At 54.8% G+C, this 17,470-nt stretch overlaps 1 protein-coding gene across 1 annotated transcript in view; it reads right to left on the bottom strand.

The window, feature by feature from the left end:
• Positions 1-3,294, bottom strand: part of CNTFR (ciliary neurotrophic factor receptor) — a 38,035-nt gene extending 34,741 nt beyond the window's left edge. The window contains exon 1 of the mRNA XM_027088917.1: positions 3,126-3,294. The gene's annotated coding sequence lies outside the window, so the exon portion shown is untranslated. The remainder of the gene's footprint in view (positions 1-3,125) is intronic.
• Between the last annotated feature and the right edge of the window lie 14,176 nt (positions 3,295-17,470).

Raw genomic sequence — 17,470 nt, 5'->3', positions numbered from 1 at the left:
AGAAGCAGAGTGGAGAACGCTGGGCATACCCTGGAGACAGGATAAGGACTCAGGCATTCCAGGAGACACTGTGAGATATAACATAACTTGGTCCAACCCCTTTCCAGCCAGGGCAGAGGAGAGAGAGGCGGGTGGGTTCCAGTCCAGTCTCCTCCTCCAGCCACCTTCTCACCACAGATCTGGGGCTACCATCTCCCTTAGAATCAGAGATTCACCAACCTGGAAAGGTCAAAGGAGCCAGAGGTCTACCCCTCACCAAGTCAATCTTCACACCTCTCCCAACCTAAGGATGATTGGGATGGGGGAGATGTCTTGGGAGGACATGAATCTCATTTCCCCATACCTGACCCTCTCTATCACAGGAAGGGTACCCAAAACTATTTAAGGGGGATGTGCATGTACATGGGGAACTCTAAGGGTACATGTCACCCCTGTACCAAAAAAGCCACTCAACCTTCCTGCTGTGAGAGCCTAGTCTCCTCTGGAAGAAAAGGCAGAAAAATTTAACCGGGTCAGTGTTTCCCACCGCCCCCTCCATCAGCCCACAACCCAAGTAAGAGATGTGACCAAACATGTATCTCCTCCCCTCCCCACCTTTGGAGAGGACAGATCTTGTTCCTGTCCCCAACTTCCCTGAGACACACCTTAGCATGGGTGTATTTAACTGTGAGTTCTAAGTTACACTGGGAGTGTGAACACAATCCTAATGTGGGTTTGAATGTGAGCCCCAGATGGAAGGGTAACTGTGTGTGATTCTAAGTGTGAACCCCAGGGCTCCCATGTGAATATGAAAGCCTCAAGGTGCAAGCATGAGTCTGAGTGTGAGCCCTAGGTCCCTAGTGTGGGTCTGAGCACAAGCCCCAAGATGGAAGCAAGTTTAATGTAATTGACAGGGATGTCAATCTGAGTGTGAACTCCAAGAGGCAAGTATACGTTTGACTGTGAATGTAGGTCCCAGTGTGCATGTGACTGTAAGCCCCAGGACGGAAGTAGGAGTCTGTGAACCCCAGGATTCCCAAACAAGTCAGTATAGGCATTAGAGACTTAGTGTTCGTGTGAATGTGAGCCCCTGGTCTTCACGGCTTTCTGAATGTGAGCTACGTTTCCCCATGTGAGTCTGAGTGTGAGCGCTGGGGTCCCTTTATAAGTCTGGGTCCCTAAGTGATCCCAGGATGGAAGTGAGAATCTTGCATGTCCTAGTGTGAATCTGAGGGTGAACTGATGTGAGCATGAGTGTATCATCCCCAGTGTCCTACGTGAGTCCTTGAGTTCAAATGTGGGCCCCAGGTTCTCCATGTGAGTCTGAGTGTGAGCCTCAGAATGCGTGAATCTGAGAAAGCTCCAGGGTCCTAGTGTGAGTCCCACTGTGAGCCCTAGGACTCCAGTGTGTTCTGAGCCTGGGCTCTAGGTCTCAATGTTAGCCTATGAGCCTCAGGACAGAAATGTGAATCTAAAGTGTGAGCCTAGAGTCCCAATGTGAGTCTGAGTGTAAACTACAGGACTGAAGTGTATCACTGGATATGACAAGAACATAAGTGTGAATCTGAGTGCAAGTCCATTGTCCTGGTGTAATTCTTGGTGCGCGTCCATATGAGTTTAAGTGTCCCAGAGGAAAGCTGAGGATGAATTCCAGAGCCCCTAGAAGTCTTGAGTGTTAACTTTAAATTCCTACTTTTCACATAAGGCTCAGGGTCCCAGTTGGAGTATTAACTGTGATGGAGTGTGAACTTTGGCTGCATGTCACTGATCCTGACCAGGAGCCCTAAGAACCAGTCCAGAAGATTTGTGTGGGTTTTGGCAGTGGAGCAGGGATGCGCAGTTTATTGAGACACAGCCCCCTCCACCCGCCAAGCCCCGGCTAGCCCTACAGCCGTAGGAATATCCAATTGTTCAAGTCCCACCACCCCCATACATACATTGGTACACCATCACACCCAGAGTTAGACACACAAAAATGCACTCAGTGTTTCAGACCCCCTGGACAAACAGCAGTTACAGATGCACAAACACACCCAGCATTTCATACTCCCACCACTTCAGTGATTACAGCCACACGAATACCCTACCGACACAGACACAAATATACCAAGTATTACAGGCAACACAACTAGTGTTGTAGACACACTCCTACAGCGGCATGCAGACACACACCCAGTGTTGCAGACAAGCTGCCAGACACACAGACACACACAGAGGCTTCTCAAAGAGAGAGACTAGACGGAAAGAGAAAGAAAATCCTGAATTTTCAACAAGGCGTGAAATAGTCCTACCCGCCTGAAGCTACTGAAGGGGGGGAGGGGGTCTAGGGAGCGCTAGAGGAGAGGCTCGGGAGAGGAGAGAAGAGGAGGCGAGGAGGAGAGCTGTCCGTCTGGTGACCTCCCCGCGGCCCAGCCCCCACGCACGGGGAGATACACTCCTCCGAGCAATACAGGGATACCCAGGCCGGCTCATGTAGAGCCGCACTGTGGGAGACACACACCGGCGGACTCACAAAGAGACGGGGATACACCACAGGCGGACCCACACGGACACACAACACAGGAACACTTACAAAGAGATACTGGAGGAGACCCACTAAATGGAGATACATCCAGGCGGACTCACGAGAAAACCACAGGCGGGCTCACGCTGACACACACACACACACACAAGCGGATTCACACGGACATACATACACGGGCAGACGCGCAACCGTCCATTCACACCCCTGGGCGCTTTGAAGTCCAGATTTCTGCTGGAGAAAGAAGCCGCCTCTGGGCGCGCGGGGGTCACTGCGACCCCCCAGCTCCGTAATTTTCCCAGACCCTGCGCGCGGTGCTGAGCGGTGAGGGAGAACAGGGAGGCTAGGGCAGTTGGCCCCTGCCACCTCCCGCCAGCCGATTGTCCGCCCCCCCCCCCCACCACGCCCAACCCCCGGCGCGCCCGGACGTGGGGGGCAGCTTCTCCTGCGCCCCCGCCCCCGAGTTTACGGGCAAAGTTTCCCGTGAACTTTCCTGTCCCCTCCCCCCCGGTCTCGGGCCCATGCACGTCCCCTCCCTCTTCCCGCGCGCACGAGGGCCGCGGGTCTGTAGGTCAGCCGGAGGGTTTGAGGGTCCGGCCGCGCGCGCTCCGCGCTGGGTACTCACCGCGCCCTCGGGCCGCCGGGGCTCCGCGCCTCGACCTTCGACCGCTCCCGGCAGGGAGCGACGCAGGGAGCGCGGAGCTAGCACCGCTGCCAGATCCTGCCGCCGAGCCCCGCGCCGCGCCGGCTGGAGCCGCCGCGTCCGCTGCCGCCGCCGCCGCCCGCTCTGCACCGGCTCCCCGGCGCTCGGCGGCTTTAACCCCCCCATCCTCCTCCCTCCCTCGCGCGCTCCCTCCCTCCTTCCCTCGCCCATGTGACCGCGGGCGCCCGCTCGGCCGCGCGCGCCCTCGCTCCCCTCCCCCTCCCGCCTGGTCTCCCCGCGCCTCGGCGGCCGCGCGCCACGACCCCCTCCCGGCCACGGCCCCCGCCTTGGCACGCTCCCGCGCCTGGCACGCGCGGCCCGCTCGAGCGGGCACACTCATCCTGCGTAGGCCTGTGAGCCCCCGCTCCCATTCGCCTCGTGCTGGCACGCACCCTCCCCACCGCGGGCACACTCGCCCGCACTGGCACGCTTGGCCCCCTCGCATTCGCCCTCTCTCGGAAACGCCTTCCAGACTGCTGTAGTCCCCGCGCTTCATGTGCAGCCCCGACCGCGGGTCTCAAAAACGCGCACGCACACACACCCACACCCACTCCGCTGGCTCCCCCGGGGCCGCTGGGCGCACACCCAGTCCCCCCGGGTCGCTCATTCACACTCACTCGCTCACTCAGCCTTGGCCAGGTCTCCGCTGCGCACACTCCCGCACGTTCAGGCCCTGACTGCCTCGCACCGACACCCTGGCACACCCCGGGCCAACTCTCGGGGTCCTCTGGCCGGCATCTCCGTGAGAAGAGCGCGAGCCAGGGCCCCCAGGCCCCACTTTGGTCAGGGTAGGCCATAGGTCTCCGCGCCTCCCCTCTTCCTATCGCCCCCCAACAACGACCCCACCTCACACCCCGCCCAGGCACAGACACTTACACCCCTCGCGCTGAAGGGAGGAGGCTATTTGCTCGCATGACCCAGCATGGACCAGGCTGGGAACCTAGGCCCTTGCCTCCCACCAAGTCTCCGGTGACACGCCACAATTACCCTCTCCTTTTTCACCCCACCCCCCACCCCTGGACACACGGCCTGAGGAGTGACCGCCAATGGGATGCGGGTCTTAGGGAGGGTGCGCCCTTTATGCCTGGACCTGCAGTGCCGGAGCGCGAGTGCCAGAGTTTGGCGCTGGAGGTTCACCCCTCGAGTTTCCCTTCGCAGCCTGGGCCTCTGAGGGGCGGGTGTGCTCACTGCACTGGCCCCCGCGCCTCCGGTCTGGCTATTACATGGGGGATTAAGGTTAGACAACCTGACTCCTTCTGAGGCCACAGGAGAGCGCAACAGAAAGGGTGAATGCCAGCGGCGGAGAACGAGTGACCCGCCCCCATTCCCACCCCACGGATTTTTCACCTGACCTTTGACCCATAATCCCTGCTCCTAGCCCCTCCCAGGAGCTGCGCAAGGCCTGGGGGCGGGGAGCGGGGAAGGAAGTATCTCGCTGCTTCCTCACACCCTTCCCTAGTAGGCTGCCCAGAGCGCCCGGGCCCTTTCCCAACAAATGCCTCAGGGACTCCCATTGCAGAGGAAAAACCTTCTTCCCGCCACTGCCCGGGCTTTTCACTTTCACTTCCGTGGCCGCAGAATCCCCTCAGTGCAACCGGCAGGGGTCAGTCGGGGCTGTGGCTCAGAGAGAGCCGGCTGGGGCTTAGGGACACACAGAGAAATAGTGGCGCCCAGCTGAGATCCAGCTCACCCCCACCCACAGTAGGTGTCCTTTATCTGGTCTCCCCGGGCCCGGAGCTTCCAAGTACCCAGGCCGCGGGCGGGGACGAGGTGGTGGGCACCAGGAAGGAATAGAGACGGTGCGACAGAATCTGTGTTGGGGGGGGCGGAATTACCCCTCCCCCGGCGCCGAAACTAGGCCTGGGAGAGGTTGGGTTCTGGGGCGGGGGGGCCCCTCCCCTCGAGGCGCCGACGGGCGTCGAGATCTGCGGGTGGGGTGACTTGACCTCCGGATACCCCCGTGTCCTGGACTCAGCCTCTTTCTGCCAGGTTGAGAGCAGTGGGGAGTTCCGCCCCGGACCAACGTCACCTCTCCACCTGGGGACGCCTGGGCTGCCGACGGCAGTGCCCAAGTCCGCGGGTGCTGGGGCAGGGTCCATGCGGGGCAACCGGGGTCTGGCAGCCGGATAAATCGGTGTGTCAGAGGATTAGCCAGGACCAGAGGCGTACGTCGGACCGGATCCCGGCGTCGGTCGATCTCTAGCTTCTCCCGGCTCAGTACCCGGCGGCCGCGCCCGCTTCCCCAGGGCCGCAGCGACACCTGGCGGGCGGTGCGAGACGCGCGTTCTCTCTCAAGCTGCGGCTCCAACAGAGAGGCAGCGCCCACCTACTGAGCAACCGGGGTGCGGCCCCCCTCTCCCTCCCTCCGCTACCGCCTGGTCCAAAAGCGATTCTCCTTGCATCTCAGCTGGGGCAACAGATTACTCGTGGGTTTCTGCTCCTGCTGGCTCCAATGCTTTATCTGCACATGAGCTTCTGAGCTTTCTAAGCTTCCGTGTTGAACCCTCCTGGACCCCATTTCCCTGGGGCAAAGCCAAGCCTTGTTGGCGGCTCTTCAAAGCCTTGCAAGAACTGGCCCTGTCTCCTCTCCAGCTTTATTAGGCGCCCCTATCCCCAGTATCCCCAGCTCTGCACCAGCCCCCCTCTGTCTCAGGGCACCGCTATCCTTAAGCCAAACCCCAATTCGCTGACACCCTCTCCCAGCCCTACCCCATCTTCACCATCTGCCTCTCCTATGAGGGGCAGTGGGAAATAACGCCCCCAGTTCAGAGCCCTAGTGTCCTGCAAGTGATGGTTATCCCAGATTTGATAATTCTGGAAGGCCTTGGGAAATTGGGGAGGGGAGAGGTTCCCTGGAACGTTGACTTTGTAAAACTCCCTGGAATTTTACACCCACAATGAAAGACTTTTGGCTCCACCCTGGCAAGTGACCTTAACTTGAACCACCTCCCATCCCCCTTCCCCAGAAGATAACTGTGCCATCCCAAGCCTTTGGGTAGCAAGGACCCTTCCGCATTCCTGCTGTCCTCAAGGAAAGAGAGCCCCCACCCCACCTACCTTTTCCAGTACTCCTTCGGGAAATGGTGTTTATTTCTAACCTGCTATGCCATCAAAAAGGTCCACCGTGAGGCACATACCTGGCTACCCAGCATCACAAACACTCACACGAGCCTCTATCTCACCTACAAATGCCAGACATAGGCTTCCCTTGTGGCGCAGTGGTTAAGAATCCACCTGCGAACGCAGGAGACACAGATTCGAGCCCTGCCTGGTCCGGGAAGATCCCACATGCCGCGGAGCAACTAAGCCAGAGCGCCACAACCACTGAGCCTGCGCTCTAGAGTCCGCGAGCTACAACTACTGCACCTGCGTGCCACAACTACTGAAGCCCGCGCACCTAGAGCCTGTGCTCCGCAACAAGAGAAGCCACCGCAGTGAGAAGCCCGTGCACTGCGATGAAGAGTAGCCCCCACTCGCCGCAACTAGAGCAAAGCCCACGGGCAGCAACAAAGACCCAACGCAGCCAAAAATAAAATAAATTTTTAAAAAATGCCGGACACACATTATGTAAAGTCACACACCTGGCCTCAAAGAGTCAAACCTGTATATTGAACCTCACTATGGCACACTGGGAGTCAGGGACCCCAGCTTGGGGCTGGGGGTTAGAGGTCTCAGAAGGGCGGGACTCCCCGAATCACGCACTTATACACCATACCACACATAGACACAGTCACCCACACAATCATGTACTCAGTCACACCACGTGTCACACAGGCACACACGCAGAGTCACACACGCTCTCAATCACACGGAGTCCCACACTGGGGTTTGGCGGGTCCGGGCGGGCTCCAGGAGGCGGTTACGTAAACGCCCTCACAGCCCCCCTCCTCGCTCCCCCTCACCCCCCTCCTGCTTCCTCATGCAGTGCCAGCGCCCGGGGCTGCTTGGCTGGGGCCCGGGAACAGCTCGGCCTCGCAGAGGCTCCAGGCGCCGAGAAACCTGATCCGACACAGCCCCAGGCTGAGCCAGGGAGGGGGACCCAGAGCACGCCCCCCCAACACACTCAGGGTCCAGCTCAGCCCCCCCAGAGACGACTCACACACATCCTGGGACAGCATCTAGGCCCCACTGACAACACTCCCTGCAGACCCCCTTCTGGAATCCTGTCATCTGTATCGCCACCTGAGTGTGCCCCGAACCCTCTAATCTCTGGCACCAGAAAAGGGCAAAGATCCCCTAAAGGTAGAGAATGGGTGAGAGCTGAAGCCATAATGTTGGTGCCTAAGTAGTCAGCCTGGAATTGCTGAATACTCCAGGAGTTCTCTGGAGCCATCTCCTCTTCCTCCCTGGGGTTCTCTAAAGCCACTGAGAGATAGAGATGCTTTCACTCCTGCTCCAGGCCCCCTCAGATTTGTTGCCTACCAATCCCAACATATTCTATCAGAATTCTAAATTATCTGGATAGGTCCAAGGCCCCCCTCCCTCTCTTTGATATCCTTCCTTCCTCCTTAGTTGGAAGTTCTAACTCCAGTCTAACCCCAGTTCCTCCTGTTTTGCTAAGAAGGAAGTTTGAGGGCAACCTGAGACATTGGGAATGAAATCCCTGAAAGGAGGAAGGATTAAGGCTCAGGAAGCTCCTGAAAGTCAGGAGTCTAAGAGAAGGGGAGAGACTGTCTGTGACCCCCCACCCCCACCCCAGCATAACCCTCACCCCACTCTGCAGCCCAGATTCAATTTTTCACAATAGTTTTTATCTGCCTGGGCTGCCCAGGCCCAGGCAGAAAGGGAATTTCCCCCTATGTTCTCTGTTAATGAACAAAACATTTCATGTTGAAATTCCTCCTCTGCTCCCAGCCCAGTGTCTCCAGGGCCCCCCAGCCTGACCAAGCAGGGGTACCACTAAGAGGCGAGTAACAGAGTAGGGGGCAGCTCCCAGGGGAAGTGTAATTTACATTGAGGGGGCATCTTTTTCATAAATAATTAGGGTGGCTTTTTTTCACTTTTGGCTAAAATCAACCACTCCTGTGGCAGCTTCCCAGAAAGGGCGGCGGGAGGGCAGCCGGAGCTGTCCCAAAGCCCAGGACATGGCCCCCCTCCCCTGGGCGAGGAGCCTTCCCCAAGTTGTTTTCCTGGTCTCTTCCTCTTGGATGTTTTTTTTGATTATTAATCACATTTTCCATCTGCAGGCTCAGTCCAGAGCCCCTCCCCCTGGGGTCAGGGCTGGACAGAGAGAGGAGGAGCGGTCTCCAGGAGGATGAGCTGGGGATAAGATGGGCACTGACCCCTGGTCCTGGCTGACTGACTCGAAAGAGGTTGTCCGTGGCACGTCACAGATCACACCTTCACCACCCTGGTATATAAAAGGATGTTCGTCAGTACAAGTGGAGTGAATGAATGAACAGGTGTCCAGCTTTCACAGCACCCAGCTGGTGCTGGAAGGCAAAGCCCCCAGGGTCCTTCCCCTTATGCTACAGACAGGCAAACAGCTCAGAAGGCGGAGTCACCTTCCCAGAGTCATACAGCAAGTTAGTGCCAGAGCCAGAACAGGACCCCAGGAATGCTGATGGCTCCTCCATTCATAAGGCAGTCAATAAATATGTATTGAGCACTTAGCATACGCCAGGCATTGATCTAAGAGATGGTATATAGTAATGAACCGAACAGACAAAAATCCCTCCCCTCTCAAGGATGTGGAGCAACTAAAACTCCACACACTGCTGGTGGGTGTATAAGTCGTTACAACCACTTTGGAACACTGTTCGGCAGGATCTACTAAGCTAAACATATGTATAGCCTATGACCCAGCAATTCCTCTCCTAGATATATACCCAAAAGAAATTATTGTGTATGTTCACCAAGAGTGTTCTTAGTAGCTTTATTCATTATAACCTCAAACCGGAAACAACCAAATGAATGAATAGATTGTGATATAGATACAGCAAGGGAAAAGGACCAGCTATAGCTACACACAACAAAAATGGATAAAGCTCCCAGCCGAATGTTGAGCAAGGAAAAAAAAAAAAGAGAACCAAACACAAAAGAGTATGCATTGAATGATTTCATTTATATGAAGCTGAAGAACAGGCAAAACTCATTTATGGTGATAGAAGCTGGAATTGCAGTTACCTTTGCTGGGGGAGTGGGAGGTTTCCAAGAGTGTACATACATATGTCAAAATTTAAGTTGTGCCCTTAAGATTTGTGTGCTTTACTGTTTACTTTTTGCCTAAAAAAAAAAAAGTTTAAAAATCTCCTGCCCTCATGAGACTCACATTCTAGTCAGGTAAGATGGATACTAAAAAAAATAGGTAAGTATTTAGTTTGTCCATGTGACAGTGCCGTGTCTGACTCCACAGGCCCATCAGGGAAGAGATGACAGCCTAAATGTCACCTAAGAGAAGCCTAGACTAAGCCCCTCTGCCCTCCCCCAGAGTGCCATACTTTTTCCTTAGAACAGTTTGTGTGATGTTCACCTACCTAGTTACTTGCGTGGCACCTGTGAGCTCCATGAGGGCAGCCCTGTGGCCTCCACCTCCAGGCACCTAGAGCTGGGTCTGGCACAGAACAGGCGTTCCTACCATGTGAAATAGGTCTAAATAAATGTTGAATGAGTGAATGAATGAATGATGCAAGCAGAACCTGGGGGAGTAGAGTCCCAGGATACAGGAGAGGGAGCCTATCTGAATGGGTCACAGCCTCGAGGGATAGGAAACAGGGTTTGGTATCCAGTAAGGGTTTAAGCAGAAACCTAGAAGGCAGAAGGATGAGGCATCCTGAGTGGCTCAGAGACCACATCCTGAAGTGCCTTTGGTGCCAAGGTCACACAGGCCTGGAAAGGCATAAAGTAGGTGAGGAACAGAACCAGATTTGCCTTCTAGCGAGAAAGTTGAGTCTGCTGGTAGAGGGTGGTGAGAAGGGCTAAGGCTAGAGGTGGGACAGCTGGGGAGGAGGTGTTTGCAGTGACCCGTGGGAGAGAGACCTCCAGCCTGATTGGGGCAGGGCCATGGGGCTGAAGAGATGGTGCAGGGCTTTGGGGGACAGAGGGTGAGCACTCAGATTCATCTTCTTCATCTGCTCCCATGGCCCCTGGAGGCACCCCCATGTTGCCCTATACACAGGGAACAGGACCCCTGGACACTCAGTCCGGGGTCGGCTCTCCCAAGGCCCCTCACCCCAGGTGATGCCAGGTTCCGGGCTGTCTGGAAAGAGAAGCAGATGGTCAGGGAGGGGGTAGAGGATCCAGAGGTGTTGGGGAGAGAGGGACAGGGGAGGACAGGGAAACTAGGGATTAGCAGCTCTGTGTGTCGGAAGCTGGGAGCAAGAACACAAACTTACACAATCACAGATGAAGTTTTTCATCTTGTGTTGCAAAAATTTGCATGAAACTAATTCCCTGCTCAGAAACACAAAGTCCCTCCCTCCCTCCCTCTCTCTCCCTATTCCTGTGAGCCCTGCTCTCCCTCACCTCCCATTCTTCATGGGGGAAGCACATGTCTTTAAAGGATTGTCCCTGTCCAGTGCCAGCACACCTTGATCCCTGCTGCTGTAGAGCTGCCTCCCTGATCAGAAGTCTGGGATTTCCAAACCAGACTGAGGGCCATGTGGCCCCAAGACTTCATCTCCCACAGCTCCATTCCTGGATACCCTGTGCTTCCCTGGGGCAGAGGGAGAATGGAGAAACTTCCCCCCAGAAACTCAGCCGTGGTGATTCAGAAGACAAAGATTAGAGATTTGGAGACTGAATGCCAGAGACACCAAGCCCCAGGGAAACAGACAGAGGCAGCGGAGGAGTTCAAGAGGGAAAATTGAGTTAAATTCAGCTCAACAGCCATTTATTAGCACCTACTGTGTGCCAGGCCCAGAGGGAACACTGTGTACAAAAGCACAGAGGACTCCCAGGTTTTTGGCATGAGTGGCACAGAGCTGGAGAGGGGATTGGGGCTTGACATGGCCAGCTGAAGCGTCTGTGGGATGACAGCCAGCAGGGGCGAGGATGGAGAGGGCAGAGAAGTTGAGAGAGGGCGGGCGGCTGGAGGCGTAGAGTCTCTCTTCCACAGCTCCCAGGGCCCTCTACTCTGGCTCGTGCTGGTTGCACGGACATTCATCAGCATCTCAGACTGACCTGAGCACTATGAGGGTGCTGGAAGATGACAAGATAGATCAGGCAGCAGGGAAAGGGAGTGACGAGGGGGAGGGGAGGAGAAAATTGAGGCTGAAACCCTGGGAAGCATGATTAAAAGACAGAGAGGGCAGGGAAAGGGTTAGCCCCAGAAGCAGAGGGAGAGCCAGGAGTCAGGGTTATCACGGGACCAAAAAGGAGTCTGGTGAGGCTGAGAAAGAGCCCTGGGCTTTAGCAGCCAGGAGTGGGATGCGGCCAGCGGGGCCAAGCTGGTGCTCTGGAGCTGGCTGAGGTAGCCCCTCCACAGGGGCCTGCGAGTAGAGGGTGGGCCCCCCTCCCCCAGCCTCCCTGCTGTCCCGGAGCCCTACTTGGTCTGGCACCTCTCAGCCAAGCTCAGGGGAAGAAGAGAACGGAAAAGCTCCCCTGCCTCCACACTTCCATACTGGAGTCCCTGGTTTCTGGTCTTCTCAGAAGGGTCCTGAGCCTTCTTGAGCTCGGAAGCCCACAGAAGTCAGGGAGCCCTGGAGACCCTGGGGGTAATTGAAACCAGGGCTAAGACATTAGAAACCATAACGCTGACTCCCCAGCTCCCCCGGGATAGCTCCTGATTTCTTTCTTGCCAGATCCTCCCTGCCGCTGACAGCTCAGCCCTCTAGGTCCCCACGGACTGGGCCGATGATCCTCTTCCCCATACCAACCAGAAAGGGCATCCAACCAGAAGGCAACCAAGGCCAGCCCTCGGGGACCTCCCCTGTGTGCTCAGGCAACCTCAGTGTATACTAGGCTGACCCCCCATATCAGAGCATCCCCAAATTCTAATCTTGATCTCTTATTGCAAAAGCTATCATAGGGGGCTGAAGTAAGACAATGGGAAGGATTTCTCAATAGTGAAAGAAAAGAGAGAGGTAGAGATGTGGGGCAGAAGTGCATCTCAACTAGCATGCTCCATGAGGACATGAGAAAGAAAGAAGGAGTCTTCAAGCCTGGGCCCCACCAGAACCAGGTGTTGGCTGGGCTGGATGTGAAGCAGGAGCAGGGCAGGCTGCACCCCAGGGTGGCAGGGAGAAGGAAGGTCCCATAAGTTCTGTGGCCCGGAGTTCCCCTTCCATCTCTCTCCCTGCTCTGATGTCTCTCTCTGCCGCAGTCCTTATCTCCGACAACAAGGACAGGAAGCCGCCCGCATGTTTGCTGGCCTGATGGGAAGGCCCTCGGCCTGCACAGCTGCCTGATGATTCCAGGATTCCCAAATTCCCTGGGAGTGCTGCTGTGGGAATCAGTCTCCACCTGTCACTAGGTCTGCCTCTCTCCTTGGCTCTTCAGAGGGACTGAAGGGATCAAATACTTACTCCACCACTTAATGGCTTTGGGGCCTCAGGCAAGTGACTTAATGTCTCTGTGCCTCAATTACCCCAGGAGTGAAATGGGATCATAATCTTTTTTTTTTTTTTTTTCATAATCATGCCTAATGCCTAAGACTGTTGTGAAGATTCAGTGAAATGAGATAATCCAGTCAAGTGATAAGCACCAGCTGGTGGGTACTAGAGCTGCCTCCGGCTCTGGCTTCACCCCATCCCTTCTCTGTGTCTCCTCTGTCAGTCTTTCTCTCCATCTAGCTAGCTACCTCATTCTCTGTCTCTCAGTCTTTGTCTCTCCACCTTTCTCCTGACCCCTTGTCCTCTCCCCGCGTCCAGCTCTGCCTGCAGCCCCCCAGACAACTCTGTTTGACCCTGCTCCAAGCCGGGTTGGCACAACTGGCCCAGGTCAAGTGGGGTGGGGTGTCCGGGGAGGTTTTTAATTCACACATGGAATTCCTGGCAGCGGGATCACACCCGGGCCTGAACGTGGGTGAATCACAGTTAGTGGGAAGAGTGATTGTGTCTGTGTCTTTTCTGGAGGGGCAGGATTGCTGGGGGCTCAGCCTGGCAGCCTCTTGGAGGAGGGGGGACTTGCCCTGACTGCTCTGGCCACCCCTGTACTTGGGCCTAAGCCAGATCCGCCATATATAGAGCCTGCTTGGAGGTAAGGCAAGCTGCCCAGAGCCCAGGACCAAAAGGGGAAGCCCTCCACCTCTACATAGGGTGGTCTACCTGCCCTCAAAACACTCTGGCCCTCCCTCACCCCAAGTCCTGTTCTGAGCTTCCCATACCCCATTCCAAACCCTGTATGGAGGCGTGTCTCTGTCTCTCTTAACCTTGATCCATGACTCTTGCACCCCCAAACTGAGGCCACCAGGGATAGGAAACTGGGGGTTGAAGAGTCTAGGCTCCTCACTTGGACCAAAGAGCCCCTTCTTGGGAAGGCAGGGATACAAAAAGTCCAGATGTCACTTCTATATCACTGTTTATCTGTGAAGGCAGAAGGCACCTGTGAAATAGGTATTCTATAAACATAAACCAAATGAAGGAGAGGCAAACAAAAGACCCCAAACAGGGAACTGGATGGCTGAGGCTGCAGCAGGCAGGAGCATGGATAGGCTGTGGCAAGGCTGCTGTTTGACTCTGTGGCTCAGCAAGGAGTCTTCTCTGGGGGCCAGGATTGGTCTCAACTAGCCCCAGACGCCCCCATACCTGGGGCCCCACCAGGTCCCTCAAGTCAGCCCTTGGGCAGAGGGCCAGATGGGTGAACCACTAAGACTTGTCTCTCAATTCCCTATTCCCAGCACATCATTGCCTCAAGGTGCCCACCAGCTTCAAGGAGAGAGAGCTGTGGCTACAGATCCAGAGAGGGAGAAACACAAGTAAGGGTCACACAGCAGGCAGAGGCTGGGAGCCCTGGTGTCCTGGCAGTCAGCCTGGGTCTGTCACGGGGATCCTGTGGCAACACTGTGACAGGGCCAGACCAAAAACAGGATTTTATGTGGGGAGAGCGCCTAGGAATCCTTGAACATGTGGGCAGCTGGGCCAGGGGTGGAGCATCCCATCAGGCAAGGGCAGATGTGCAGCTTCCTGTCCTTCCCATCAGATGGAGACAAGCATTGGGATAAGAGGTTCAGAGAGACAGAGCAAAAGAGAAGAGAGAGAGAACCTGGGAGAGAGACCAAGAAATAGACAGAGTCAGACACAAAAATAGAGCTGCAGAGAAATACAGATGTGAGTCAGAGACACAGAGAGAGAGAGATGCAGAAGGAGGGAGAGTCAGAGACACAGAGAGAGGGAGACGCAGAAGGAGGGAGAGTCAGAGACACAGAGAGAGGGAGACGCAGGAGGGAGAGCTATGGAATTAAAGATACAGAGACAAAGATAGGGAGAGACATGGAGTCAGAGAGAAACAGTGTCTGAGTCATAGAGCAACTGTGACATGGAGTCAACAATATACAGACACAGACACTCAGAGACTAGGAGACAGAAAGGAAAAACAGTTAGGAGGGAGAAGTAGAGATGGAGAAGACAGAGAGAAATATCGAGAGAGGCAGAGAGATGGAGAGAGAGCAAGGCAAAGGGAGACAGACTGAGACAGAAAATGAGATCAAAACAGCAGGAATGGGGAAAGCAGGCGACAGAGTAGAGTCTCCAGGTCTCCAGTCTCTCCAGCCTGGTCTCCCTAGGGTTTGGACCCCCCACTTGCTATTCTTTGGTTTCCATAGCAACGGGGGGGCAGCACCAAATTTGCACATACATTTACATCCTTTCTATCTGCATAATTCAACAGGTCCGTGCATATTCATGAGACTGAATGAAGGTGACTCTCAATCCCTGCTCAAAACCTGGCTGTGGCGCCCCCTTCTGGCAGTATGCAGTCATGGCTCCAGGCCCAACCTCGCAGGCCCTGACCCGTCCCTGCCAGACCCTGCTAACAACATCCCCCCTGCTCCCCAAACACCCCCCCTGTACTTCCTACCTCCAGACCTTTCCTCAGGTGATGCCCCTCTGCTTTCTAGGGATGCCCTTCCCTCGGCATCAGTCCTGCCGACAGTACACATGCATGCACTTGCATACACACTCACATGTGCGCACATGAACTCCGGTGGAGGGGGCATGGCAGCGAGTGACCAGTGCTCACCCTGGCTCCCTGGTGGAGGAGGCCCCTCAGTCACACTCCCATCTGGAGTCAAAGAAGAAGGTGCATGAAGGGATAACACTCAGAGGGACTGGCGTGTATGCTGAGCTGACGGCTACAGATCTACCAACTGAGAGGGACCTAGGACATTGCGGCCTCCACGTGGACACTGACAGAGACCTGGTTCCAGCCAGAATAACCAGAGGAGCTAGGATAGAGCCCAAAGGAGTCTCAGGAACAGAAGGGCTGAGGTGGCTCAAATGGCAGGGGAGAGGCTGCCTAGGGCCAAGAACCCTTTCAAAGTGCCAAGCCTTGAAAGCTTTTGTGGGCTGGGAGGGGCTTCTCCAGGGCCGTCTCCAGCCATAATTTTGGCTTCACCATCTCCCCCGGATCCCTGCAGCAGCCTCCTCACTGCTCTCCCTGCCCTGTGTCCCCAATCCACTTTCCACACTGTAGCAGCCAGAGCTCCCTCTGAAACATCAATCTGATATCCCACATCACTCCCTCCTTATCGCCTTCAGAGACCTCCATCACTCTCAAGAAAAAGTGCAAGCTCCTTGGCCGGGCACTCAGGCCTTTCCAGTCCAGCACCCCACCCTCCTCTGAGCCTCATTCCTCATACTCCCCGCTTTGAACTTCATGCTCCAGTGATCATCTCTAAGCTCTTCTCACCTCTGTGCCTTAGCTCATGCCTGCCCTTCACCCCGAATGTCCCTTCCACTTTTCTTCCAGCTTTTTTTTTTTTTTGTCCGTGCCGGCATGCAGGATCTCAGTTCCCCCAACAGGGTATGGAACCGGTGCCCCCTGCGTTGGAAGCACGGAGTCTTAACCAAGGTACCGCCAGGGAAGTCAAAGCTCTTATTCAAGATTCAACACAGGCATTACCTCCTTCTCTTTGAAGATTTGCCTGTCCCTAAGGACTGGACGAGGGATTCTGAACTCCTGAAATCTAATGAGCTTCCCTAATTTCTATACTTACCGCACCAATAATGAAATCACCTATATACATGGCTTATAGCCCTCATGGGGCTGGAGCTTCCGAGCCCAGTGACTATATTTGTCACATTATGGGTGATAATTAGCTATTTGTTGAATAACTGAGAGGTCACTAAGTCTACTGAAGGCCAAATATCAAGCCACTACTACCCTGTGTCCCGACTCTGCACAGACCCTACAAAGGGAAGGGATGGGCCATTTCTTCACAAATGCTGTCATCTTGTGGACAGACTCAGAAGTGCAGCCAGACATCACCTGGGAGTGGTGATGCCTTATAGCATCAGGCCTGATCCCAGAGTTCCAGGCAAACAAGAGGAGAGTGAGGAGGTAGGCCTTGAAGACGGAGTGCCACTGGCATCCTCTGAACAATCTTGATGAGTTCTAAGCAGACAGAAGGCAGAAAAATCTCACGGCAAGTGGGAAGAGTGAGGAGTTAGTGTGGCCAGAGCCCAGAGTCCAAGGGGACCAAGCTGAAGATGGACTGTGGCATGTAAGTGACCAATAAAGGGGATCCTTTAAGGCCATCCAATGAATGAACTTGGATCTTGTCTTCTAATCTGGGCATGGAGAGACTAAGGGAACAAAAGAATGACAGATGTGGGTATGGCCCAGAGGCTTAGCCTCACACTTGGAGACTCAATATTCATTCACTTATTAAATACTTATGGGGCACCTACTATGTGCTAAGCAATGTTCAACATCCATAGGTTATGTCACTGAACAGAACAAAGATTCCTGCCCATCTGGAATTTACATTCTCATCAGGAGGAGACAGACAGTAAACAAAAACATTAAAGAAGTAAATTATATTTGAAAGAAAGAAAGAGAAAGAAGGAAAGAAAGGAAGAAAGAAAGAAGGAAAGGAAGAAAGAAAGAAAGAAAGAAAGAAAGAAAGAAAAGAAAAGAAAAGAAAAGAAAAAAGAAAAGAAAGCAAGCAGGGTAAGGGATATCAGAAGTACTTGACTGCAGTTTTAAATGGAGTGGTCAAAGTTGGCCTCATTGAGGTGACATTTGAGCAAAGACTTAAAGGAGGGAGGGAGACAGCCATGCAGGTATCTGGCAGAAGGGCATTCTAAACAAAGGCAACAGCCACTGGCTTGGTTTGGACAGCTCAGAGGGGAGTGAAGCAGGGAGACCAACAAGGAGACTGTTTTAAG

This window comes from Aethalodelphis obliquidens, unplaced genomic scaffold (assembly GCF_003676395.1).
Source record: "Aethalodelphis obliquidens isolate GAN/ISIS:26980383/991018 unplaced genomic scaffold, ASM367639v1 scaffold64, whole genome shotgun sequence".
NCBI lineage: Eukaryota > Metazoa > Chordata > Mammalia > Artiodactyla > Delphinidae > Aethalodelphis > Aethalodelphis obliquidens.
Note: the sequence above shows the minus strand (reverse complement) of the source record. Positions and strands in the feature narration are given on the sequence as shown.